Source organism: Clarias gariepinus, chromosome 28 (genome assembly GCF_024256425.1).
Source record: "Clarias gariepinus isolate MV-2021 ecotype Netherlands chromosome 28, CGAR_prim_01v2, whole genome shotgun sequence".
Classification (NCBI taxonomy): Eukaryota; Metazoa; Chordata; class Actinopteri; order Siluriformes; family Clariidae; genus Clarias; species Clarias gariepinus.
The window spans coordinates 16017779-16040430 of NC_071127.1; the positions used below are offsets into that span (position 1 = coordinate 16017779).

The following is a 22652-nucleotide window of genomic DNA, read 5'->3' on the forward strand; positions in this document are numbered from 1 at the left end:
CTGAGAAATACGTTATGCCATCACTAGAGCGTTTTTTTCTAGGTACCAGAGCCAGCCACCAGAGGAGGCACTTTCTTTGTCTTCAGTCCCTGGTGGTCTAGTGGCTAGGATTCGGCGCTCTCACCGCCGCGGCCCGGGTTCGATTCCCGGTCAGGGAAGTTAAGTTTTTCTGGACGGGTGGATCTCGAAGTTCAGAGCCAACAGAAAGGTGGCTAGCACTCATTGGATCTACATAAAGAGAGATCCTTCGAGCCGGATTCGAGCCAGCGACCTAAGGATGGCCATTGACAGTAGACTACAGTCCTCCGCTCTACCAACTGAGCTATCGAAGGTCAGGCTTCTCTCTCTGTAAACAAACCAAAACGAAAAGCCCAAAGTTGCTGCTGCAACTCTCTGTGTCTTTTCCAGTTTGGTTTATAGCAGTAAAGGATTATCCTGAGTGTTCCGGAGCAGTAACTTTAATTGCCCATTTTGTTTAATTCTTAGGGAAAATGCAGGAATGAATTCAACAGTTGGGAAAAGCATGGCATTTTTCCATGAGAAACATTTCTGCTTTGTCCATGCCTTGTCATGCTCTTTTTGTCTTTGTGTTTGATTCCCTGAAGAATAAATAAGATTGAGTCAAATAAAAAAAAAGCCTTGGCCTTCACAGAGGTTAAAGCAGAAACAGGAACGCTCACTCAAGGCAGCAGTCGAGGGCAATCATTTCAGCTGATATTTGGCTAATTATTGGCCTGCTTAGTGAAGATGAGCAAGAACTACAGCTCATGAAGAACAGTCCTTGAGCTTGGTTACTTCTGTATTTAAATTAAAGTGAGTAGAAGGAGGCAAGTGCAAATGCTTAAATTTATTTCCCTGAAGAAGAAATGAGCTTCAAATTAAACTGAGTAGGAGGAGGCAAGTGCAAATGCTTGAATTCATATTCATTCTTTGTTTGTTTCCATGCAAAGCCCACCCACTTTATTCAGGCCTGACACGCCCACCATTAGGGGAGGAGCCCCAGGATTGTTTTATTCGACTGAGAAATACGTTATGCCATCACTAGAGCGTTTTTTTCTAGGTACCAGAGCCAGCCAGCAGAGGAGGCACTTTCTTTGTCTTCAGTCCCTGGTGTTCCGGAGCAGTAACTTTCATTGCCCATTTTGTTTAATTCTTAGGGAAAATGCAGGAATTAATTCAACAGTTGGGAAAATGCAGGAATTAATTCAACAGTTGGGAAAAGCATGGCATTTTTCCATGAGAAACATTTCTGCTTTGTCCATGCCTTGTCATGCTCTTTTTGTCTTTGTGTTTGATTCCCTGAAGAATAAATAAGATTGAGTCAAATAAAAAAAAAGCCTTGGCCTTCACAGAGGTTAAAGCAGAAACAGGAACGCTCACTCAAGGCAGCAGTCGAGGGCAATCATTTCAGCTGATATTTGGCTAATTATTGGCCTGCTTAGTGAAGATGAGCAAGAACTACAGCTCATGAAGAACAGTCCTTGAGCTTGGTTACTTCTGTATTTAAATTAAAGTGAGTAGAAGGAGGCAAGTGCAAATGCTTAAATTTAATTCCCTGAAGAAGAAATGAGCTTCAAATTAAACTGAGTAGGAGGAGGCAAGTGCAAATGCTTGAATTCATATTCATTCTTTGTTTGTTTCCATGCAAAGCCCACCCACTTTATTCAGGCCTGACACGCCCACCATTAGGGGAGGAGCCCCAGGATTGTTTTATTCGACTGAGAAATACGTTATGTCATCACTAGAGCGTTTTTTTCTAGGTACCAGAGCCAGCCACCAGAGGAGGCACTTTCTTTGTCTTCAGTCCCTGGTGTTCCGGAGCAGTAACTTTCATTGCCCATTTTGTTTAATTCTTAGGGAAAATGCAGGAATTAATTCAACAGTTGGGAAAAGCATGGCATTTTTCCATGAGAAACATTTCTGCTTTGTCCATGCCTTGTCATGCTCTTTTTGTCTTTGTGTTGGATTCCCTGAAGAATAAATAAGATTGAGTCAAATAAAAAAAAAGCCTTGGCCTTCACAGAGGTTAAAGCAGAAACAGGAACGCTCACTCAAGGCAGCAGTCGAGGGCAATCATTTCAGCTGATATTTGGCTAATTATTGGCCTGCTTAGTGAAGATGAGCAAGAACTACAGCTCATGAAGAACAGTCCTTGAGCTTGGTTACTTCTGTATTTAAATTAAAGTGAGTAGAAGGAGGCAAGTGCAAATGCTTAAATTTATTTCCCTGAAGAAGAAATGAGCTTCAAATTAAACTGAGTAGGAGGAGGCAAGTGCAAATGCTTGAATTCATATTCATTCTTTGTTTGTTTCCATGCAAAGCCCACCCACTTTATTCAGGCCTGACACGCCCACCATTAGGGGAGGAGCCCCAGGATTGTTTTATTCGACTGAGAAATACGTTATGCCATCACTAGAGCGTTTTTTTCTAGGTACCAGAGCCAGCCACCAGAGGAGGCACTTTCTTTGTCTTCAGTCCCTGGTGTTCCGGAGCAGTAACTTTCATTGCCCATTTTGTTTAATTCTTAGGGAAAATGCAGGAATTAATTCAACAGTTGGGAAAATGCAGGAATTAATTCAACAGTTGGGAAAAGCATGGCATTTTTCCATGAGAAACATTTCTGCTTTGTCCATGCCTTGTCATGCTCTTTTTGTCTTTGTGTTTGATTCCCTGAAGAATAAATAAGATTGAGTCAAATAAAAAAAAAGCCTTGGCCTTCACAGAGGTTAAAGCAGAAACAGGAACGCTCACTCAAGGCAGCAGTCGAGGGCAATCATTTCAGCTGATATTTGGCTAATTATTGGCCTGCTTAGTGAAGATGAGCAAGAACTACAGCTCATGAAGAACAGTCCTTGAGCTTGGTTACTTCTGTATTTAAATTAAAGTGAGTAGAAGGAGGCAAGTGCAAATGCTTAAATTTAATTCCCTGAAGAAGAAATGAGCTTCAAATTAAACTGAGTAGGAGGAGGCAAGTGCAAATGCTTGAATTCATATTCATTCTTTGTTTGTTTCCATGCAAAGCCCACCCACTTTATTCAGGCCTGACACGCCCACCATTAGGGGAGGAGCCCCAGGATTGTTTTATTCGACTGAGAAATACGTTATGTCATCACTAGAGCGTTTTTTTCTAGGTACCAGAGCCAGCCACCAGAGGAGGCACTTTCTTTGTCTTCAGTCCCTGGTGTTCCGGAGCAGTAACTTTCATTGCCCATTTTGTTTAATTCTTAGGGAAAATGCAGGAATTAATTCAACAGTTGGGAAAAGCATGGCATTTTTCCATGAGAAACATTTCTGCTTTGTCCATGCCTTGTCATGCTCTTTTTGTCTTTGTGTTGGATTCCCTGAAGAATAAATAAGATTGAGTCAAATAAAAAAAAAGCCTTGGCCTTCACAGAGGTTAAAGCAGAAACAGGAACGCTCACTCAAGGCAGCAGTCGAGGGCAATCATTTCAGCTGATATTTGGCTAATTATTGGCCTGCTTAGTGAAGATGAGCAAGAACTACAGCTCATGAAGAACAGTCCTTGAGCTTGGTTACTTCTGTTTTTAAATTAAAGTGAGTAGAAGGAGGCAAGTGCAAATGCTTAAATTTAATTCCCTGAAGAATAAACGAGCTTCAAATTAAACTGAGTAGGAGGAAGCAAGTGCAAATGCTTGAATTCATATTCATTCTTTGTTAGTTTCCATGCAAAGCCCACCCACTTTATTCAGGCCTGACACGCCCACCATTAGGGGAGGAGCCCCAGGATTGTTTTATTCGACTGAAAAATACATTATGCCATCACTAGAGCGTTTTTTTCTAGGTACCAGAGCCAGCCACCAGAGGAGGCACTTTCTTTGTCTTCAGTCCCTGGTGGTCAAGTGGCTAGGATTCGGCGCTCTCACCGCCGCGGTTCGATTCCCGGTCAGGGAAGTTAAGTTTTTCGGGACGGGTGGATCTCGAAGTTCAGAGCCAACAGAATGGTGGCTAGCATTCATTGGATCTACATAAAGAGAGATCCTTCGAGCCGGATTCGAACCAGCGACCTAAGGATGGCCATTGACAGTAGACTACAGTCCTCCGCTCTACCAACTGAGCTATCGAAGGTCAGGCTTCTTTCGCTGTAAACAAACCAAAACGAAAATCCCAAAGTTGCTGCTGCAACTCTCTGTGTCTTTTCTAGTTTGGTTTAAAGCAGTAAAGGATTATCCTGAGTGTTCCGGAGCAGTAACTTTCATTGCCCATTTTGTTTAATTCTTAGGGAAAATGCAGGAATGAATTCAACAGTTGGGAAAAGCATGGCATTTTTCCATGGGAAACATTTCTGCTTTGTCCATGCCTTGTAATGCTATTTTTGTCTTTGTGTTTGATTCCCTGAAGAATAAATAAGATTGAGTCAAATAAAAAAAAAGCCTTGGCCTTCACAGAGGTTAAAGCAGAAACAGGAACGCTCACTCAAGGCAGCAGTCGAGGGCAATCATTTCAGCTGATATTTGGCTAATTATTGGCCTGCTTAGTGAAGATGAGCAAGAACTACAGCTCATGAAGAACAGTCCTTGAGCTTGGTTACTTCTGTATTTAAATTAAAGTGAGTAGAAGGAGGCAAGTGCAAATGCTTAAATTTAATTCCCTGAAGAAGAAATGAGCTTCAAATTAAACTGAGTAGGAGGAGGCAAGTGCAAATGCTTGAATTCATATTCATTCTTTGTTTGTTTCCATGCAAAGCCCACCCACTTTATTCAGGCCTGACACGCCCACCATTAGAGGAGGAGCCCCAGGATTGTTTTATTCGACTGAGAAATACGTTATGTCATCACTAGAGCGTTTTTTTCTAGGTACCAGAGCCAGCCACCAGAGGAGGCACTTTCTTTGTCTTCAGTCCCTGGTGTTCCGGAGCAGTAACTTTCATTGCCCATTTTGTTTAATTCTTAGGGAAAATGCAGGAATTAATTCAACAGTTGGGAAAAGCATGGCATTTTTCCATGAGAAACATTTCTGCTTTGTCCATGCCTTGTCATGCTCTTTTTGTCTTTGTGTTGGATTCCCTGAAGAATAAATAAGATTGAGTCAAATAAAAAAAAAGCCTTGGCCTTCACAGAGGTTAAAGCAGAAACAGGAACGCTCACTCAAGGCAGCAGTCGAGGGCAATCATTTCAGCTGATATTTGGCTAATTATTGGCCTGCTTAGTGAAGATGAGCAAGAACTACAGCTCATGAAGAACAGTCCTTGAGCTTGGTTACTTCTGTTTTTAAATTAAAGTGAGTAGAAGGAGGCAAGTGCAAATGCTTAAATTTAATTCCCTGAAGAATAAACGAGCTTCAAATTAAACTGAGTAGGAGGAAGCAAGTGCAAATGCTTGAATTCATATTCATTCTTTGTTAGTTTCCATGCAAAGCCCACCCACTTTATTCAGGCCTGACACGCCCACCATTAGGGGAGGAGCCCCAGGATTGTTTTATTCGACTGAAAAATACATTATGCCATCACTAGAGCGTTTTTTTCTAGGTACCAGAGCCAGCCACCAGAGGAGGCACTTTCTTTGTCTTCAGTCCCTGGTGGTCAAGTGGCTAGGATTCGGCGCTCTCACCGCCGCGGTTCGATTCCCGGTCAGGGAAGTTAAGTTTTTCGGGACGGGTGGATCTCGAAGTTCAGAGCCAACAGAATGGTGGCTAGCATTCATTGGATCTACATAAAGAGAGATCCTTCGAGCCGGATTCGAACCAGCGACCTAAGGATGGCCATTGACAGTAGACTACAGTCCTCCGCTCTACCAACTGAGCTATCGAAGGTCAGGCTTCTTTCGCTGTAAACAAACCAAAACGAAAATCCCAAAGTTGCTGCTGCAACTCTCTGTGTCTTTTCTAGTTTGGTTTAAAGCAGTAAAGGATTATCCTGAGTGTTCCGGAGCAGTAACTTTCATTGCCCATTTTGTTTAATTCTTAGGGAAAATGCAGGAATGAATTCAACAGTTGGGAAAAGCATGGCATTTTTCCATGGGAAACATTTCTGCTTTGTCCATGCCTTGTAATGCTATTTTTGTCTTTGTGTTTGATTCCCTGAAGAATAAATAAGATTGAGTCAAATAAAAAAAAAGCCTTGGCCTTCACAGAGGTTAAAGCAGAAACAGGAACGCTCACTCAAGGCAGCAGTCGAGGGCAATCATTTCAGCTGATATTTGGCTAATTATTGGCCTGCTTAGTGAAGATGAGCAAGAACTACAGCTCATGAAGAACAGTCCTTGAGCTTGGTTACTTCTGTTTTTAAATTAAAGTGAGTAGAAGGAGGCAAGTGCAAATGCTTAAATTTAATTCCCTGAAGAATAAATGAGCTTCAAATTAAACTGAGTAGGAGGAGGCAAGTGCAAATGCTTGAATTTATATTCATTCTTTGTTTGTTTCCATGCAAAGCCCACCCACTTTATTCAGGCCTGACACGCCCACCATTAGGGGAGGAGCCCCAGGATTGTTTTATTCGACTGAGAAATACGTTATGCCATCACTAGAGCGTTTTTTTCTAGGTACCAGAGCCAGCCACCAGAGGAGGCACTTTCTTTGTCTTCAGTCCCTGGTGGTCTAGTGGCTAGGATTCGGCGCTCTCACCGCCGCGGCCCGGGTTCGATTCCCGGTCAGGGAAGTTAAGTTTTTCTGGACGGGTGGATCTCGAAGTTCAGAGCCAACAGAAAGGTGGCTAGCACTCATGGGATCTACATAAAGAGAGATCCTTCGAGCCGGATTCGAGCCAGCGACCTAAGGATGGCCATTGACAGTAGACTACAGTCCTCCGCTCTACCAACTGAGCTATCGAAGGTCAGGCTTCTCTCTCTGTAAACAAACCAAAACGAAAAGCCCAAAGTTGCTGCTGCAACTCTCTGTGTCTTTTACAGTTTGGTTTATAGCAGTAAAGGATTATCCTGAGTGTTCCGGAGCAGTAACTTTCATTGCCCATTTTGTTTAATTCTTAGGGAAAATGCAGGAATGAATTCAACAGTTGGGAAAAGCATGGCATTTTTCCATGAGAAACATTTCTGCTTTGTCCATGCCTTGTCATGCTCTTTTTGTCTTTGTGTTTGATTCCCTGAAGAATAAATAAGATTGAGTCAAATAAAAAAAAAGCCTTGGCCTTCACAGAGGTTAAAGCAGAAACAGGAACGCTCACTCAAGGCAGCAGTCGAGGGCAATCATTTCAGCTGATATTTGGCTAATTATTGGCCTGCTTAGTGAAGATGAGCAAGAACTACAGCTCATGAAGAACAGTCCTTGAGCTTGGTTACTTCTGTATTTAAATTAAAGTGAGTAGAAGGAGGCAAGTGCAAATGCTTAAATTTAATTCCCTGAAGAAGAAATGAGCTTCAAATTAAACTGAGTAGGAGGAGGCAAGTGCAAATGCTTGAATTCATATTCATTCTTTGTTTGTTTCCATGCAAAGCCCACCCACTTTATTCAGGCCTGACACGCCCACCATTAGGGGAGGAGCCCCAGGATTGTTTTATTCGACTGAGAAATACGTTATGTCATCACTAGAGCGTTTTTTTCTAGGTACCAGAGCCAGCCACCAGAGGAGGCACTTTCTTTGTCTTCAGTCCCTGGTGTTCCGGAGCAGTAACTTTCATTGCCCATTTTGTTTAATTCTTAGGGAAAATGCAGGAATTAATTCAACAGTTGGGAAAAGCATGGCATTTTTCCATGAGAAACATTTCTGCTTTGTCCATGCCTTGTCATGCTCTTTTTGTCTTTGTGTTGGATTCCCTGAAGAATAAATAAGATTGAGTCAAATAAAAAAAAAGCCTTGGCCTTCACAGAGGTTAAAGCAGAAACAGGAACGCTCACTCAAGGCAGCAGTCGAGGGCAATCATTTCAGCTGATATTTGGCTAATTATTGGCCTGCTTAGTGAAGATGAGCAAGAACTACAGCTCATGAAGAACAGTCCTTGAGCTTGGTTACTTCTGTTTTTAAATTAAAGTGAGTAGAAGGAGGCAAGTGCAAATGCTTAAATTTAATTCCCTGAAGAATAAACGAGCTTCAAATTAAACTGAGTAGGAGGAAGCAAGTGCAAATGCTTGAATTCATATTCATTCTTTGTTAGTTTCCATGCAAAGCCCACCCACTTTATTCAGGCCTGACACGCCCACCATTAGGGGAGGAGCCCCAGGATTGTTTTATTCGACTGAAAAATACATTATGCCATCACTAGAGCGTTTTTTTCTAGGTACCAGAGCCAGCCACCAGAGGAGGCACTTTCTTTGTCTTCAGTCCCTGGTGGTCAAGTGGCTAGGATTCGGCGCTCTCACCGCCGCGGTTCGATTCCCGGTCAGGGAAGTTAAGTTTTTCGGGACGGGTGGATCTCGAAGTTCAGAGCCAACAGAATGGTGGCTAGCATTCATTGGATCTACATAAAGAGAGATCCTTCGAGCCGGATTCGAACCAGCGACCTAAGGATGGCCATTGACAGTAGACTACAGTCCTCCGCTCTACCAACTGAGCTATCGAAGGTCAGGCTTCTTTCGCTGTAAACAAACCAAAACGAAAATCCCAAAGTTGCTGCTGCAACTCTCTGTGTCTTTTCTAGTTTGGTTTAAAGCAGTAAAGGATTATCCTGAGTGTTCCGGAGCAGTAACTTTCATTGCCCATTTTGTTTAATTCTTAGGGAAAATGCAGGAATGAATTCAACAGTTGGGAAAAGCATGGCATTTTTCCATGGGAAACATTTCTGCTTTGTCCATGCCTTGTAATGCTATTTTTGTCTTTGTGTTTGATTCCCTGAAGAATAAATAAGATTGAGTCAAATAAAAAAAAAGCCTTGGCCTTCACAGAGGTTAAAGCAGAAACAGGAACGCTCACTCAAGGCAGCAGTCGAGGGCAATCATTTCAGCTGATATTTGGCTAATTATTGGCCTGCTTAGTGAAGATGAGCAAGAACTACAGCTCATGAAGAACAGTCCTTGAGCTTGGTTACTTCTGTTTTTAAATTAAAGTGAGTAGAAGGAGGCAAGTGCAAATGCTTAAATTTAATTCCCTGAAGAATAAATGAGCTTCAAATTAAACTGAGTAGGAGGAGGCAAGTGCAAATGCTTGAATTTATATTCATTCTTTGTTTGTTTCCATGCAAAGCCCACCCACTTTATTCAGGCCTGACACGCCCACCATTAGGGGAGGAGCCCCAGGATTGTTTTATTCGACTGAGAAATACGTTATGCCATCACTAGAGCGTTTTTTTCTAGGTACCAGAGCCAGCCACCAGAGGAGGCACTTTCTTTGTCTTCAGTCCCTGGTGGTCTAGTGGCTAGGATTCGGCGCTCTCACCGCCGCGGCCCGGGTTCGATTCCCGGTCAGGGAAGTTAAGTTTTTCTGGACGGGTGGATCTCGAAGTTCAGAGCCAACAGAAAGGTGGCTAGCACTCATTGGATCTACATAAAGAGAGATCCTTCGAGCCGGATTCGAGCCAGCGACCTAAGGATGGCCATTGACAGTAGACTACAGTCCTCCGCTCTACCAACTGAGCTATCGAAGGTCAGGCTTCTCTCTCTGTAAACAAACCAAAACGAAAAGCCCAAAGTTGCTGCTGCAACTCTCTGTGTCTTTTCCAGTTTGGTTTATAGCAGTAAAGGATTATCCTGAGTGTTCCGGAGCAGTAACTTTAATTGCCCATTTTGTTTAATTCTTAGGGAAAATGCAGGAATGAATTCAACAGTTGGGAAAAGCATGGCATTTTTCCATGAGAAACATTTCTGCTTTGTCCATGCCTTGTCATGCTCTTTTTGTCTTTGTGTTTGATTCCCTGAAGAATAAATAAGATTGAGTCAAATAAAAAAAAAGCCTTGGCCTTCACAGAGGTTAAAGCAGAAACAGGAACGCTCACTCAAGGCAGCAGTCGAGGGCAATCATTTCAGCTGATATTTGGCTAATTATTGGCCTGCTTAGTGAAGATGAGCAAGAACTACAGCTCATGAAGAACAGTCCTTGAGCTTGGTTACTTCTGTATTTAAATTAAAGTGAGTAGAAGGAGGCAAGTGCAAATGCTTAAATTTATTTCCCTGAAGAAGAAATGAGCTTCAAATTAAACTGAGTAGGAGGAGGCAAGTGCAAATGCTTGAATTCATATTCATTCTTTGTTTGTTTCCATGCAAAGCCCACCCACTTTATTCAGGCCTGACACGCCCACCATTAGGGGAGGAGCCCCAGGATTGTTTTATTCGACTGAGAAATACGTTATGCCATCACTAGAGCGTTTTTTTCTAGGTACCAGAGCCAGCCAGCAGAGGAGGCACTTTCTTTGTCTTCAGTCCCTGGTGTTCCGGAGCAGTAACTTTCATTGCCCATTTTGTTTAATTCTTAGGGAAAATGCAGGAATTAATTCAACAGTTGGGAAAATGCAGGAATTAATTCAACAGTTGGGAAAAGCATGGCATTTTTCCATGAGAAACATTTCTGCTTTGTCCATGCCTTGTCATGCTCTTTTTGTCTTTGTGTTTGATTCCCTGAAGAATAAATAAGATTGAGTCAAATAAAAAAAAAGCCTTGGCCTTCACAGAGGTTAAAGCAGAAACAGGAACGCTCACTCAAGGCAGCAGTCGAGGGCAATCATTTCAGCTGATATTTGGCTAATTATTGGCCTGCTTAGTGAAGATGAGCAAGAACTACAGCTCATGAAGAACAGTCCTTGAGCTTGGTTACTTCTGTATTTAAATTAAAGTGAGTAGAAGGAGGCAAGTGCAAATGCTTAAATTTAATTCCCTGAAGAAGAAATGAGCTTCAAATTAAACTGAGTAGGAGGAGGCAAGTGCAAATGCTTGAATTCATATTCATTCTTTGTTTGTTTCCATGCAAAGCCCACCCACTTTATTCAGGCCTGACACGCCCACCATTAGGGGAGGAGCCCCAGGATTGTTTTATTCGACTGAGAAATACGTTATGTCATCACTAGAGCGTTTTTTTCTAGGTACCAGAGCCAGCCACCAGAGGAGGCACTTTCTTTGTCTTCAGTCCCTGGTGTTCCGGAGCAGTAACTTTCATTGCCCATTTTGTTTAATTCTTAGGGAAAATGCAGGAATTAATTCAACAGTTGGGAAAAGCATGGCATTTTTCCATGAGAAACATTTCTGCTTTGTCCATGCCTTGTCATGCTCTTTTTGTCTTTGTGTTGGATTCCCTGAAGAATAAATAAGATTGAGTCAAATAAAAAAAAAGCCTTGGCCTTCACAGAGGTTAAAGCAGAAACAGGAACGCTCACTCAAGGCAGCAGTCGAGGGCAATCATTTCAGCTGATATTTGGCTAATTATTGGCCTGCTTAGTGAAGATGAGCAAGAACTACAGCTCATGAAGAACAGTCCTTGAGCTTGGTTACTTCTGTATTTAAATTAAAGTGAGTAGAAGGAGGCAAGTGCAAATGCTTAAATTTATTTCCCTGAAGAAGAAATGAGCTTCAAATTAAACTGAGTAGGAGGAGGCAAGTGCAAATGCTTGAATTCATATTCATTCTTTGTTTGTTTCCATGCAAAGCCCACCCACTTTATTCAGGCCTGACACGCCCACCATTAGGGGAGGAGCCCCAGGATTGTTTTATTCGACTGAGAAATACGTTATGCCATCACTAGAGCGTTTTTTTCTAGGTACCAGAGCCAGCCACCAGAGGAGGCACTTTCTTTGTCTTCAGTCCCTGGTGTTCCGGAGCAGTAACTTTCATTGCCCATTTTGTTTAATTCTTAGGGAAAATGCAGGAATTAATTCAACAGTTGGGAAAATGCAGGAATTAATTCAACAGTTGGGAAAAGCATGGCATTTTTCCATGAGAAACATTTCTGCTTTGTCCATGCCTTGTCATGCTCTTTTTGTCTTTGTGTTTGATTCCCTGAAGAATAAATAAGATTGAGTCAAATAAAAAAAAAGCCTTGGCCTTCACAGAGGTTAAAGCAGAAACAGGAACGCTCACTTAAGGCAGCAGTCGAGGGCAATCATTTCAGCTGATATTTGGCTAATTATTGGCCTGCTTAGTGAAGATGAGCAAGAACTACAGCTCATGAAGAACAGTCCTTGAGCTTGGTTACTTCTGTATTTAAATTAAAGTGAGTAGAAGGAGGCAAGTGCAAATGCTTAAATTTAATTCCCTGAAGAAGAAATGAGCTTCAAATTAAACTGAGTAGGAGGAGGCAAGTGCAAATGCTTGAATTCATATTCATTCTTTGTTTGTTTCCATGCAAAGCCCACCCACTTTATTCAGGCCTGACACGCCCACCATTAGGGGAGGAGCCCCAGGATTGTTTTATTCGACTGAGAAATACGTTATGTCATCACTAGAGCGTTTTTTTCTAGGTACCAGAGCCAGCCACCAGAGGAGGCACTTTCTTTGTCTTCAGTCCCTGGTGTTCCGGAGCAGTAACTTTCATTGCCCATTTTGTTTAATTCTTAGGGAAAATGCAGGAATTAATTCAACAGTTGGGAAAAGCATGGCATTTTTCCATGAGAAACATTTCTGCTTTGTCCATGCCTTGTCATGCTCTTTTTGTCTTTGTGTTGGATTCCCTGAAGAAGAAATAAGATTGAGTCAAATAAAAAAAAAGCCTTGGCCTTCACAGAGGTTAAAGCAGAAACAGGAACGCTCACTCAAGGCAGCAGTCGAGGGCAATCATTTCAGCTGATATTTGGCTAATTATTGGCCTGCTTAGTGAAGATGAGCAAGAACTACAGCTCATGAAGAACAGTCCTTGAGCTTGGTTACTTCTGTTTTTAAATTAAAGTGAGTAGAAGGAGGCAAGTGCAAATGCTTAAATTTAATTCCCTGAAGAATAAACGAGCTTCAAATTAAACTGAGTAGGAGGAAGCAAGTGCAAATGCTTGAATTCATATTCATTCTTTGTTAGTTTCCATGCAAAGCCCACCCACTTTATTCAGGCCTGACACGCCCACCATTAGGGGAGGAGCCCCAGGATTGTTTTATTCGACTGAGAAATACATTATGCCATCACTAGAGCGTTTTTTTCTAGGTACCAGAGCCAGCCACCAGAGGAGGCACTTTCTTTGTCTTCAGTCCCTGGTGGTCAAGTGGCTAGGATTCGGCGCTCTCACCGCCGCGGTTCGATTCCCGGTCAGGGAAGTTAAGTTTTTCGGGACGGGTGGATCTCGAAGTTCAGAGCCAACAGAATGGTGGCTAGCATTCATTGGATCTACATAAAGAGAGATCCTTCGAGCCGGATTCGAACCAGCGACCTAAGGATGGCCATTGACAGTAGACTACAGTCCTCCGCTCTACCAACTGAGCTATCGAAGGTCAGGCTTCTTTCGCTGTAAACAAACCAAAACGAAAATCCCAAAGTTGCTGCTGCAACTCTCTGTGTCTTTTCTAGTTTGGTTTAAAGCAGTAAAGGATTATCCTGAGTGTTCCGGAGCAGTAACTTTCATTGCCCATTTTGTTTAATTCTTAGGGAAAATGCAGGAATGAATTCAACAGTTGGGAAAAGCATGGCATTTTTCCATGGGAAACATTTCTGCTTTGTCCATGCCTTGTAATGCTATTTTTGTCTTTGTGTTTGATTCCCTGAAGAATAAATAAGATTGAGTCAAATAAAAAAAAAGCCTTGGCCTTCACAGAGGTTAAAGCAGAAACAGGAACGCTCACTCAAGGCAGCAGTCGAGGGCAATCATTTCAGCTGATATTTGGCTAATTATTGGCCTGCTTAGTGAAGATGAGCAAGAACTACAGCTCATGAAGAACAGTCCTTGAGCTTGGTTACTTCTGTTTTTAAATTAAAGTGAGTAGAAGGAGGCAAGTGCAAATGCTTAAATTTAATTCCCTGAAGAATAAATGAGCTTCAAATTAAACTGAGTAGGAGGAGGCAAGTGCAAATGCTTGAATTTATATTCATTCTTTGTTTGTTTCCATGCAAAGCCCACCCACTTTATTCAGGCCCGACACGCCCACCATTAGGGGAGGAGCCCCAGGATTGTTTTATTCGACTGAGAAATACGTTATGCCATCACTAGAGCGTTTTTTTCTAGGTACCAGAGCCAGCCACCAGAGGAGGCACTTTCTTTGTCTTCAGTCCCTGGTGGTCTAGTGGCTAGGATTCGGCGCTCTCACCGCCGCGGCCCGGGTTCGATTCCCGGTCAGGGAAGTTAAGTTTTTCTGGACGGGTGGATCTCGAAGTTCAGAGCCAACAGAAAGGTGGCTAGCACTCATTGGATCTACATAAAGAGAGATCCTTCGAGCCGGATTCGAGCCAGCGACCTAAGGATGGCCATTGACAGTAGACTACAGTCCTCCGCTCTACCAACTGAGCTATCGAAGGTCAGGCTTCTCGCTCTGTAAACAAACCAAAACGAAAAGCCCAAAGTTGCTGCTGCAACTCTCTGTGTCTTTTCCAGTTTGGTTTATAGCAGTAAAGGATTATCCTGAGTGTTCCGGAGCAGTAACTTTAATTGCCCATTTTGTTTAATTCTTAGGGAAAATGCAGGAATGAATTCAACAGTTGGGAAAAGCATGGCATTTTTCCATGAGAAACATTTCTGCTTTGTCCATGCCTTGTCATGCTCTTTTTGTCTTTGTGTTTGATTCCCTGAAGAATAAATAAGATTGAGTCAAATAAAAAAAAAGCCTTGGCCTTCACAGAGGTTAAAGCAGAAACAGGAACGCTCACTCAAGGCAGCAGTCGAGGGCAATCATTTCAGCTGATATTTGGCTAATTATTGGCCTGCTTAGTGAAGATGAGCAAGAACTACAGCTCATGAAGAACAGTCCTTGAGCTTGGTTACTTCTGTATTTAAATTAAAGTGAGTAGAAGGAGGCAAGTGCAAATGCTTAAATTTATTTCCCTGAAGAAGAAATGAGCTTCAAATTAAACTGAGTAGGAGGAGGCAAGTGCAAATGCTTGAATTCATATTCATTCTTTGTTTGTTTCCATGCAAAGCCCACCCACTTTATTCAGGCCTGACACGCCCACCATTAGGGGAGGAGCCCCAGGATTGTTTTATTCGACTGAGAAATACGTTATGCCATCACTAGAGCGTTTTTTTCTAGGTACCAGAGCCAGCCAGCAGAGGAGGCACTTTCTTTGTCTTCAGTCCCTGGTGTTCCGGAGCAGTAACTTTCATTGCCCATTTTGTTTAATTCTTAGGGAAAATGCAGGAATTAATTCAACAGTTGGGAAAATGCAGGAATGAATTCAACAGTTGGGAAAAGCATGGCATTTTTCCATGAGAAACATTTCTGCTTTGTCCATGCCTTGTCATGCTCTTTTTGTCTTTGTGTTTGATTCCCTGAAGAATAAATAAGATTGAGTCAAATAAAAAAAAAGCCTTGGCCTTCACAGAGGTTAAAGCAGAAACAGGAACGCTCACTCAAGGCAGCAGTCGAGGGCAATCATTTCAGCTGATATTTGGCTAATTATTGGCCTGCTTAGTGAAGATGAGCAAGAACTACAGCTCATGAAGAACAGTCCTTGAGCTTGGTTACTTCTGTTTTTAAATTAAAGTGAGTAGAAGGAGGCAAGTGCAAATGCTTAAATTTAATTCCCTGAAGAAGAAATGAGCTTCAAATTAAACTGAGTAGGAGGAGGCAAGTGCAAATGCTTGAATTCATATTCATTCTTTGTTAGTTTCCATGCAAAGCCCACCCACTTTAATCAGGCCCGACACGCCCACCATTAGGGGAGGAGCCCCAGGATTGTTTTATTCGACTGAGAAATACGTTATGCCATCACTAGAGCGTTTTTTTCTAGGTACCAGAGCCAGCCACCAGAGGAGGCACTTTCTTTGTCTTCAGTCCCTGGTGGTCTAGTGGCTAGGATTCGGCGCTCTCACCGCCGCGGTTCGATTCCCGGTCAGGGAAGTTAAGTTTTTCTGGACGGGTGGATCTCGAAGTTCAGAGCCAACAGAAAGGTGGCTAGCACTCATTGGATCTACATAAAGAGAGATCCTTCGAGCCGGATTCGAACCAGCGACCTAAGGATGGCCATTGACAGTAGACTACAGTCCTCCGCTCTACCAACTGAGCTATCGAAGGTTAGGCTTCTTTCTCTGTAAACAAACCAAAACGAAAAGCCCAAAGTTGCTGCTGCAACTCTCTGTGTCTTTTCCAGTTTGGTTTAAAGCAGTAAAGGATTATCCTGAGTGTTCCGGAGCAGTAACTTTCATTGCCCATTTTGTTTAATTCTTAGGGAAAATGCAGGAATGAATTCAACAGTTGGGAAAAGCATGGCATTTTTCCATGAGAAACATTTCTGCTTTGTCCATGCCTTGTCATGCTCTTTTTGTCTTTGTGTTTGATTCCCTGAAGAATAAATAAGATTGAGTCAAATAAAAAAAAAGCCTTGGCCTTCACAGAGGTTAAAGCAGAAACAGGAACGCTCACTCAAGGCAGCAGTCGAGGGCAATCATTTCAGCTGATATTTGGCTAATTATTGGCCTGCTTAGTGAAGATGAGCAAGAACTACAGCTCATAAAGAACAGTCCTTGAGCTTGGTTACTTCTGTTTTTAAATTAAAGTGAGTAGAAGGAGGCAAGTGCAAATGCTTAAATTTAATTCCCTGAAGAATAAATGAGCTTCAAATTAAACTGAGTAGGAGGAGGCAAGTGCAAATGCTTGAATTCATATTCATTCTTTGTTAGTTTCCATGCAAAGCCCACCCACTTTATTCAGGCCCGACACGCCCACCATTAGGGGAGGAGCCCCAGGATTGTTTTATTCGACTGAGAAATACGTTATGCCATCACTAGAGCGTTTTTTTCTAGGTACCAGAGCCAGCCACCAGAGGAGGCACTTTCTTTGTCTTCAGTCCCTGGTGGTCAAGTGGCTAGGATTCGGCGCTCTCACCGCCGCGGTTCGATTCCCGGTCAGGAAAGTTAAGTTTTTCGGGACGGGTGGATCTCGAAGTTCAGAGCCAACAGAATGGTGGCTAGCATTCATTGGATCTACATAAAGAGAGATCCTTCGAGCCGGATTCGAACCAGCGACCTAAGGATGGCCATTGACAGTAGACTACAGTCCTCCGCTCTACCAACTGAGCTATCGAAGGTCAGGCTTCTCTCTCTGTAAACAAACCAAAACGAAAAGCCCAAAGTTGCTGCTGCAACTCTCTGTGTCTTTTCCAGTTTGGTTTATAGCAGTAAAGGATTATCCTGAGTGTTCCGGAGCAGTAACTTTCAGTGCCCATTTTGTTTAATTCTTAGGGAAAATGCAGGAATGAATTCAACAGTTGGGAAAAGCATGGCATTTTTCCATGAGAAACATTTCTGCTTTGTCCATGCCTTGTCATGCTCTTTTTGTCTTTGTGTTTGATTCCCTGAAGAATAAATAAGATTGAGTCAAATAAAAAAAAAGCCTTGGCCTTCACAGAGGTTAAAGCAGAAACAGGAACGCTCACTCAAGGCAGCAGTCGAGGCCAATCATTTCAGCTGATATTTGGCTAATTATTGGCCTGCTTAGTGAAGATGAGCAAGAACTACAGCTCATGAAGAACAGTCCTTGAGCTTGGTTACTTCTGTTTTTAAATTAAAGTGAGTAGAAGGAGGCAAGTGCAAATGCTTAAATTTAATTCCCTGAAGAATAAATGAGCTTCAAATTAAACTGAGTAGGAGGAGGCAAGTGCAAATGCTTGAATTCATATTCATTCTTTGTTAGTTTCCATGCAAAGCCCACCCACTTTATTCAGGCCCGACACGCCCACCATTAGGGGAGGAGCCCCAGGATTGTTTTATTCGACTGAGAAATACGTTATGCCATCACTAGAGCGTTTTTTTCTAGGTACCAGAGCCAGCCACCAGAGGAGGCACTTTCTTTGTCTTCAGTCCCTGGTGGTCTAGTGGCTAGGATTCGGCGCTCTCACCGCCGCGGTTCGATTCCCGGTCAGGGAAGTTAAGTTTTTCTGGACGGGTGGATCTCGAAGTTCAGAGCCAACAGAAAGGTGGCTAGCACTCATTAGATCTACATAAAGAGAGATCCTTCGAGCCGGATTCGAACCAGCGACCTAAGGATGGCCATTGACAGTAGACTACAGTCCTCCGCTCTACCAACTGAGCTATCGAAGGTTAGGCTTCTTTCTCTGTAAACAAACCAAAACGAAAAGCCCAAAGTTGCTGCTGCAACTCTCTGTGTCTTTTCCAGTTTGGTTTAAAGCAGTAAAGGATTATCCTGAGTGTTCCGGAGCAGTAACTTTCATTGCCCATTTTGTTTAATTCTTAGGGAAAATGCAGGAATGAATTCAACAGTTGGGAAAAGCATGGCATTTTTCCATGAGAAACATTTCTGCTTTGTCCATGCCTTGTCATGCTCTTTTTGTCTTTGTGTTTGATTCCCTGAAGAATAAATAAGATTGAGTCAAATAAAAAAAAAGCCTTGGCCTTCACAGAGGTTAAAGCAGAAACAGGAACGCTCACTCAAGGCAGCAGTCGAGGGCAATCATTTCAGCTGATATTTGGCTAATTATTGGCCTGCTTAGTGAAGATGAGCAAGAACTACAGCTCATGAAGAACAGTCCTTGAGCTTGGTTACTTCTGTTTTTAAATTAAAGTGAGTAGAAGGAGGCAAGTGCAAATGCTTAAATTTAATTCCCTGAAGAATAAATGAGCTTTAAATTAAACTGAGTAGGAGGAGGCAAGTGCAAATGCTTGAATTCATATTCATTCTTTGTTAGTTTCCATGCAAAGCCCACCCACTTTATTCAGGCCCGACACGCCCACCATTAGGGGAGGAGCCCCAGGATTGTTTTATTCGACTGAGAAATACGTTATGCCATCACTAGAGCGTTTTTTTCTAGGTACCAGAGCCAGCCACCAGAGGAGGCACTTTCTTTGTCTTCAGTCCCTGGTGGTCTAGTGGCTAGGATTCGGCGCTCTCACCGCCGCGGCCCGGGTTCGATTCCCGGTCAGGGAAGTTAAGTTTTTCTGGACGGGTGGATCTCGAAGTTCAGAGCCAACAGAAAGGTGGCTAGCACTCATTGGATCTACATAAAGAGAGATCCTTCGAGCCGGATTCGAACCAGCGACCTAAGGATGGCCATTGACAGTAGACTACAGTCCTCCGCTCTACCAACTGAGCTATCGAAGGTTAGGCTTCTTTCTGTGTAAACAAACCAAAACGAAAAGCCCAAAGTTGCTGCTGCAACTCTCTGTGTCTTTTCCAGTTTGGTTTAAAGCAGTAAAGGATTATCCTGAGTGTTCCGGAGCAGTAACTTTCATTGCCCATTTTGTTTAATTCTTAGGGAAAATGCAGGAATGAATTCAACAGTTGGGAAAAGCATGGCATTTTTCCATGAGAAACATTTCTGCTTTGTCCATGCCTTGTCATGCTCTTTTTGTCTTTGTGTTTGATTCCCTGAAGAATAAATAAGATTGAGTCAAATAAAAAAAAAGCCTTGGCCTTCACAGAGGTTAAAGCAGAAACAGGAACGCTCACTCAAGGCAGCAGTCGAGGCCAATCATTTCAGCTGATATTTGGTTAATTATTGGCCTGCTTAGTGAAGATGAGCAAGAACTACAGCTCATGAAGAACAGTCCTTGAGCTTGGTTACTTCTGTTTTTAAATTAAAGTGAGTAGAAGGAGGCAAGTGCAAATGCTTAAATTTAATTCCCTGAAGAATAAATGAGCTTCAAATTAAACTGAGTAGGAGGAGGCAAGTGCAAATGCTTGAATTCATATTCATTCTTTGTTAGTTTCCATGCAAAGCCCACCCACTTTATTCAGGCCCGACACGCCCACCATTAGGGGAGGAGCCCCAGGATTGTTTTATTCGACTGAGAAATACGTTATGCCATCACTAGAGCGTTTTTTTCTAGGTACCAGAGCCAGCCACCAGAGGAGGCACTTTCTTTGTCTTCAGTCCCTGGTGGTCAAGTGGCTAGGATTCGGCGCTCTCACCGCCGCGGTTCGATTCCCGGTCAGGGAAGTTAAGTTTTTCGGGACGGGTGGATCTCGAAGTTCAGAGCCAACAGAATGGTGGCTAGCATTCATTGGATCTACATAAAGAGAGATCCTTCGAGCCGGATTCGAACCAGCGACCTAAGGATGGCCATTGACAGTAGACTACAGTCCTCCGCTCTACCAACTGAGCTATCGAAGGTCAGGCTTCTTTCTCTGTAAACAAACCAAAACGAAAATCCCAAAGTTGCTGCTGCAACTCTCTGTGTCTTTTCTAGTTTGGTTTAAAGCAGTAAAGGATTATCCTGAGTGTTCCGGAGCAGTAACTTTCATTGCCCATTTTGTTTAATTCTTAGGGAAAATGCAGGAATGAATTCAACAGTTGGGAAAAGCATGGCATTTTTCCATGGGAAACATTTCTGCTTTGTCCATGCCTTGTAATGCTATTTTTGTCTTTGTGTTTGATTCCCTGAAGAATAAATAAGATTGAGTCAAATAAAAAAAAAGCCTTGGCCTTCACAGAGGTTAAAGCAGAAACAGGAACGCTCACTCAAGGCAGCAGTCGAGGGCAATCATTTCAGCTGATATTTGGCTAATTCTTGGCCTGCTTAGTGAAGATGAGCAAGAACTACAGCTCATGAAGAACAGTCCTTGAGCTTGGTTACTTCTGTTTTTAAATTAAAGTGAGTAGAAGGAGGCAAGTGCAAATGCTTAAATTTAATTCCCTGAAGAATAAATGAGCTTCAAATTAAACTGAGTAGGAGGAGGCAAGTGCAAATGCTTGAATTTATATTCATTCTTTGTTTGTTTCCATGCAAAGCCCACCCACTTTATTCAGGCCTGACACGCCCACCATTAGGGGAGGAGCCCCAGGATTGTTTTATTCGACTGAGAAATACGTTATGCCATCACTAGAGCGTTTTTTTCTAGGTACCAGAGCCAGCCACCAGAGGAGGCACTTTCTTTGTCTTCAGTCCCTGGTGGTCTAGTGGCTAGGATTCGGCGCTCTCACCGCCGCGGCCCGGGTTCGATTCCCGGTCAGGGAAGTTAAGTTTTTCTGGACGGGTGGATCTCGAAGTTCAGAGCCAACAGAAAGGTGGCTAGCACTCATTGGATCTACATAAAGAGAGATCCTTCGAGCCGGATTCGAACCAGCGACCTAAGGATGGCCATTGACAGTAGACTACAGTCCTCCGCTCTACCAACTGAGCTATCGAAGGTTAGGCTTCTTTCTCTGTAAACAAACCAAAACGAAAAGCCCAAAGTTGCTGCTGCAACTCTCTGTGTCTTTTCCAGTTTGGTTTAAAGCAGTAAAGGATTATCCTGAGTGTTCCGGAGCATTAACTTTCATTGCCCATTTTGTTTAATTCTTAGGGAAAATGCAGGAATGAATTCAACAGTTGGGAAAAGCATGGCATTTTTCCATGAGAAACATTTCTGCTTTGTCCATGCCTTGTCATGCTCTTTTTGTCTTTGTGTTTGATTCCCTGAAGAATAAATAAGATTGAGTCAAATAAAAAAAAAGCCTTGGCCTTCACAGAGGTTAAAGCAGAAACAGGAACGCTCACTCAAGGCAGCAGTCGAGGGCAATCATTTCAGCTGATATTTGGCTAATTATTGGCCTGCTTAGTGAAGATGAGCAAGAACTACAGCTCATGAAGAACAGTCCTTGAGCTTGGTTACTTCTGTTTTTAAATTAAAGTGAGTAGAAGGAGGCAAGTGCAAATGCTTAAATTTAATTCCCTGAAGAATAAATGAGCTTCAAATTAAACTGAGTAGGAGGAGGCAAGTGCAAATGCTTGAATTCATATTCATTCTTTGTTAGTTTCCATGCAAAGCCCACCCACTTTATTCAGGCCCGACACGCCCACCATTAGGGGAGGAGCCCCAGGATTGTTTTATTCGACTGAGAAATACGTTATGCCATCACTAGAGCGTTTTTTTCTAGGTACCAGAGCCAGCCACCAGAGGAGGCACTTTCTTTGTCTTCAGTCCCTGGTGGTCTAGTGGCTAGGATTCGGCGCTCTCACCGCCGCGGCCCGGGTTCGATTCCCGGTCAGGGAAGTTAAGTTTTTCTGGACGGGTGGATCTCAAAGTTCAGAGCCAACAGAAAGGTGGCTAGCACTCATTGGATCTACATAAAGAGAGATCCTTCGAGCCGGATTCGAACCAGCGACCTAAGGATGGCCATTGACAGTAGACTACAGTCCTCCGCTCTACCAACTGAGCTATCGAAGGTTAGGCTTCTTTCTCTGTAAACAAACCAAAACGAAAAGCCCAAAGTTGCTGCTGCAACTCTCTGTGTCTTTTCCAGTTTGGTTTAAAGCAGTAAAGGATTATCCTGAGTGTTCCGGAGCAGTAACTTTCATTGCCCATTTTGTTTAATTCTTAGGGAAAATGCAGGAATGAATTCAACAGTTGGGAAAAGCATGGCATTTTTCCATGAGAAACATTTCTGCTTTGTCCATGCCTTGTCATGCTCTTTTTGTCTTTGTGTTTGATTCCCTGAAGAATAATTAAGATTGAGTCAAATAAAAAAAAAGCCTTGGCCTTCACAGAGGTTAAAGCAGAAACAGGAACGCTCACTCAAGGCAGCAGTCGAGGGCAATCATTTCAGCTGATATTTGGCTAATTATTGGCCTGCTTAGTGAAGATGAGCAAGAACTACAGCTCATGAAGAACAGTCCTTGAGCTTGGTTACTTCTGTTTTTAAATTAAAGTGAGTAGAAGGAGGCAAGTGCAAATGCTTAAATTTAATTCCCTGAAGAATAAATGAGCTTCAAATTAAACTGAGTAGGAGGAGGCAAGTGCAAATGCTTGAATTCATA

At 42.8% G+C, this 22652-nt stretch overlaps 18 non-coding genes across 18 annotated transcripts; 7 read left to right on the top strand and 11 right to left on the bottom strand.

Annotated features, from left to right (window-relative positions):
- Nucleotides 1-86: 86 nt before the first annotated feature.
- On the top strand, nt 87-158 carry trnae-cuc (transfer RNA glutamic acid (anticodon CUC)). Its single transcript has one exon. It is a non-coding gene; the product is annotated as a tRNA-Glu (tRNA).
- Nucleotides 159-3997: 3839 nt separating this feature from the next.
- On the bottom strand, nt 3998-4086 carry trnay-gua (transfer RNA tyrosine (anticodon GUA)). The gene is given in 2 exon segments: nt 3998-4033; nt 4050-4086. It is a non-coding gene; the product is annotated as a tRNA-Tyr (tRNA).
- A 1594-nt stretch (nt 4087-5680) lies between these two features.
- On the bottom strand, nt 5681-5769 carry trnay-gua (transfer RNA tyrosine (anticodon GUA)). Its single transcript is given in 2 exon segments — nt 5681-5716; nt 5733-5769. It is a non-coding gene; the product is annotated as a tRNA-Tyr (tRNA).
- Nucleotides 5770-6541: 772 nt separating this feature from the next.
- Nucleotides 6542-6613, top strand: trnae-cuc (transfer RNA glutamic acid (anticodon CUC)). Its single transcript has one exon. It is a non-coding gene; the product is annotated as a tRNA-Glu (tRNA).
- A 1768-nt stretch (nt 6614-8381) lies between these two features.
- On the bottom strand, nt 8382-8470 carry trnay-gua (transfer RNA tyrosine (anticodon GUA)). Its single transcript is given in 2 exon segments — nt 8382-8417; nt 8434-8470. It is a non-coding gene; the product is annotated as a tRNA-Tyr (tRNA).
- Nucleotides 8471-9242: 772 nt separating this feature from the next.
- Nucleotides 9243-9314, top strand: trnae-cuc (transfer RNA glutamic acid (anticodon CUC)). Its single transcript has one exon. It is a non-coding gene; the product is annotated as a tRNA-Glu (tRNA).
- A 3839-nt stretch (nt 9315-13153) lies between these two features.
- trnay-gua (transfer RNA tyrosine (anticodon GUA)) lies at nt 13154-13242 on the bottom strand. The gene is given in 2 exon segments: nt 13154-13189; nt 13206-13242. It is a non-coding gene; the product is annotated as a tRNA-Tyr (tRNA).
- A 772-nt stretch (nt 13243-14014) lies between these two features.
- On the top strand, nt 14015-14086 carry trnae-cuc (transfer RNA glutamic acid (anticodon CUC)). Its single transcript has one exon. It is a non-coding gene; the product is annotated as a tRNA-Glu (tRNA).
- Nucleotides 14087-15883: 1797 nt separating this feature from the next.
- trnay-gua (transfer RNA tyrosine (anticodon GUA)) lies at nt 15884-15972 on the bottom strand. Its single transcript is given in 2 exon segments — nt 15884-15919; nt 15936-15972. It is a non-coding gene; the product is annotated as a tRNA-Tyr (tRNA).
- Nucleotides 15973-16895: 923 nt separating this feature from the next.
- On the bottom strand, nt 16896-16984 carry trnay-gua (transfer RNA tyrosine (anticodon GUA)). Its single transcript is given in 2 exon segments — nt 16896-16931; nt 16948-16984. It is a non-coding gene; the product is annotated as a tRNA-Tyr (tRNA).
- Nucleotides 16985-17907: 923 nt separating this feature from the next.
- Nucleotides 17908-17996, bottom strand: trnay-gua (transfer RNA tyrosine (anticodon GUA)). The gene is given in 2 exon segments: nt 17908-17943; nt 17960-17996. It is a non-coding gene; the product is annotated as a tRNA-Tyr (tRNA).
- A 772-nt stretch (nt 17997-18768) lies between these two features.
- On the top strand, nt 18769-18840 carry trnae-cuc (transfer RNA glutamic acid (anticodon CUC)). Its single transcript has one exon. It is a non-coding gene; the product is annotated as a tRNA-Glu (tRNA).
- An 85-nt stretch (nt 18841-18925) lies between these two features.
- On the bottom strand, nt 18926-19014 carry trnay-gua (transfer RNA tyrosine (anticodon GUA)). The gene is given in 2 exon segments: nt 18926-18961; nt 18978-19014. It is a non-coding gene; the product is annotated as a tRNA-Tyr (tRNA).
- Nucleotides 19015-19937: 923 nt separating this feature from the next.
- Nucleotides 19938-20026, bottom strand: trnay-gua (transfer RNA tyrosine (anticodon GUA)). The gene is given in 2 exon segments: nt 19938-19973; nt 19990-20026. It is a non-coding gene; the product is annotated as a tRNA-Tyr (tRNA).
- A 772-nt stretch (nt 20027-20798) lies between these two features.
- trnae-cuc (transfer RNA glutamic acid (anticodon CUC)) lies at nt 20799-20870 on the top strand. The gene has a single exon. It is a non-coding gene; the product is annotated as a tRNA-Glu (tRNA).
- Nucleotides 20871-20955: 85 nt separating this feature from the next.
- trnay-gua (transfer RNA tyrosine (anticodon GUA)) lies at nt 20956-21044 on the bottom strand. Its single transcript is given in 2 exon segments — nt 20956-20991; nt 21008-21044. It is a non-coding gene; the product is annotated as a tRNA-Tyr (tRNA).
- Nucleotides 21045-21816: 772 nt separating this feature from the next.
- trnae-cuc (transfer RNA glutamic acid (anticodon CUC)) lies at nt 21817-21888 on the top strand. The gene has a single exon. It is a non-coding gene; the product is annotated as a tRNA-Glu (tRNA).
- An 85-nt stretch (nt 21889-21973) lies between these two features.
- Nucleotides 21974-22062, bottom strand: trnay-gua (transfer RNA tyrosine (anticodon GUA)). The gene is given in 2 exon segments: nt 21974-22009; nt 22026-22062. It is a non-coding gene; the product is annotated as a tRNA-Tyr (tRNA).
- Nucleotides 22063-22652: the final 590 nt, after the last annotated feature.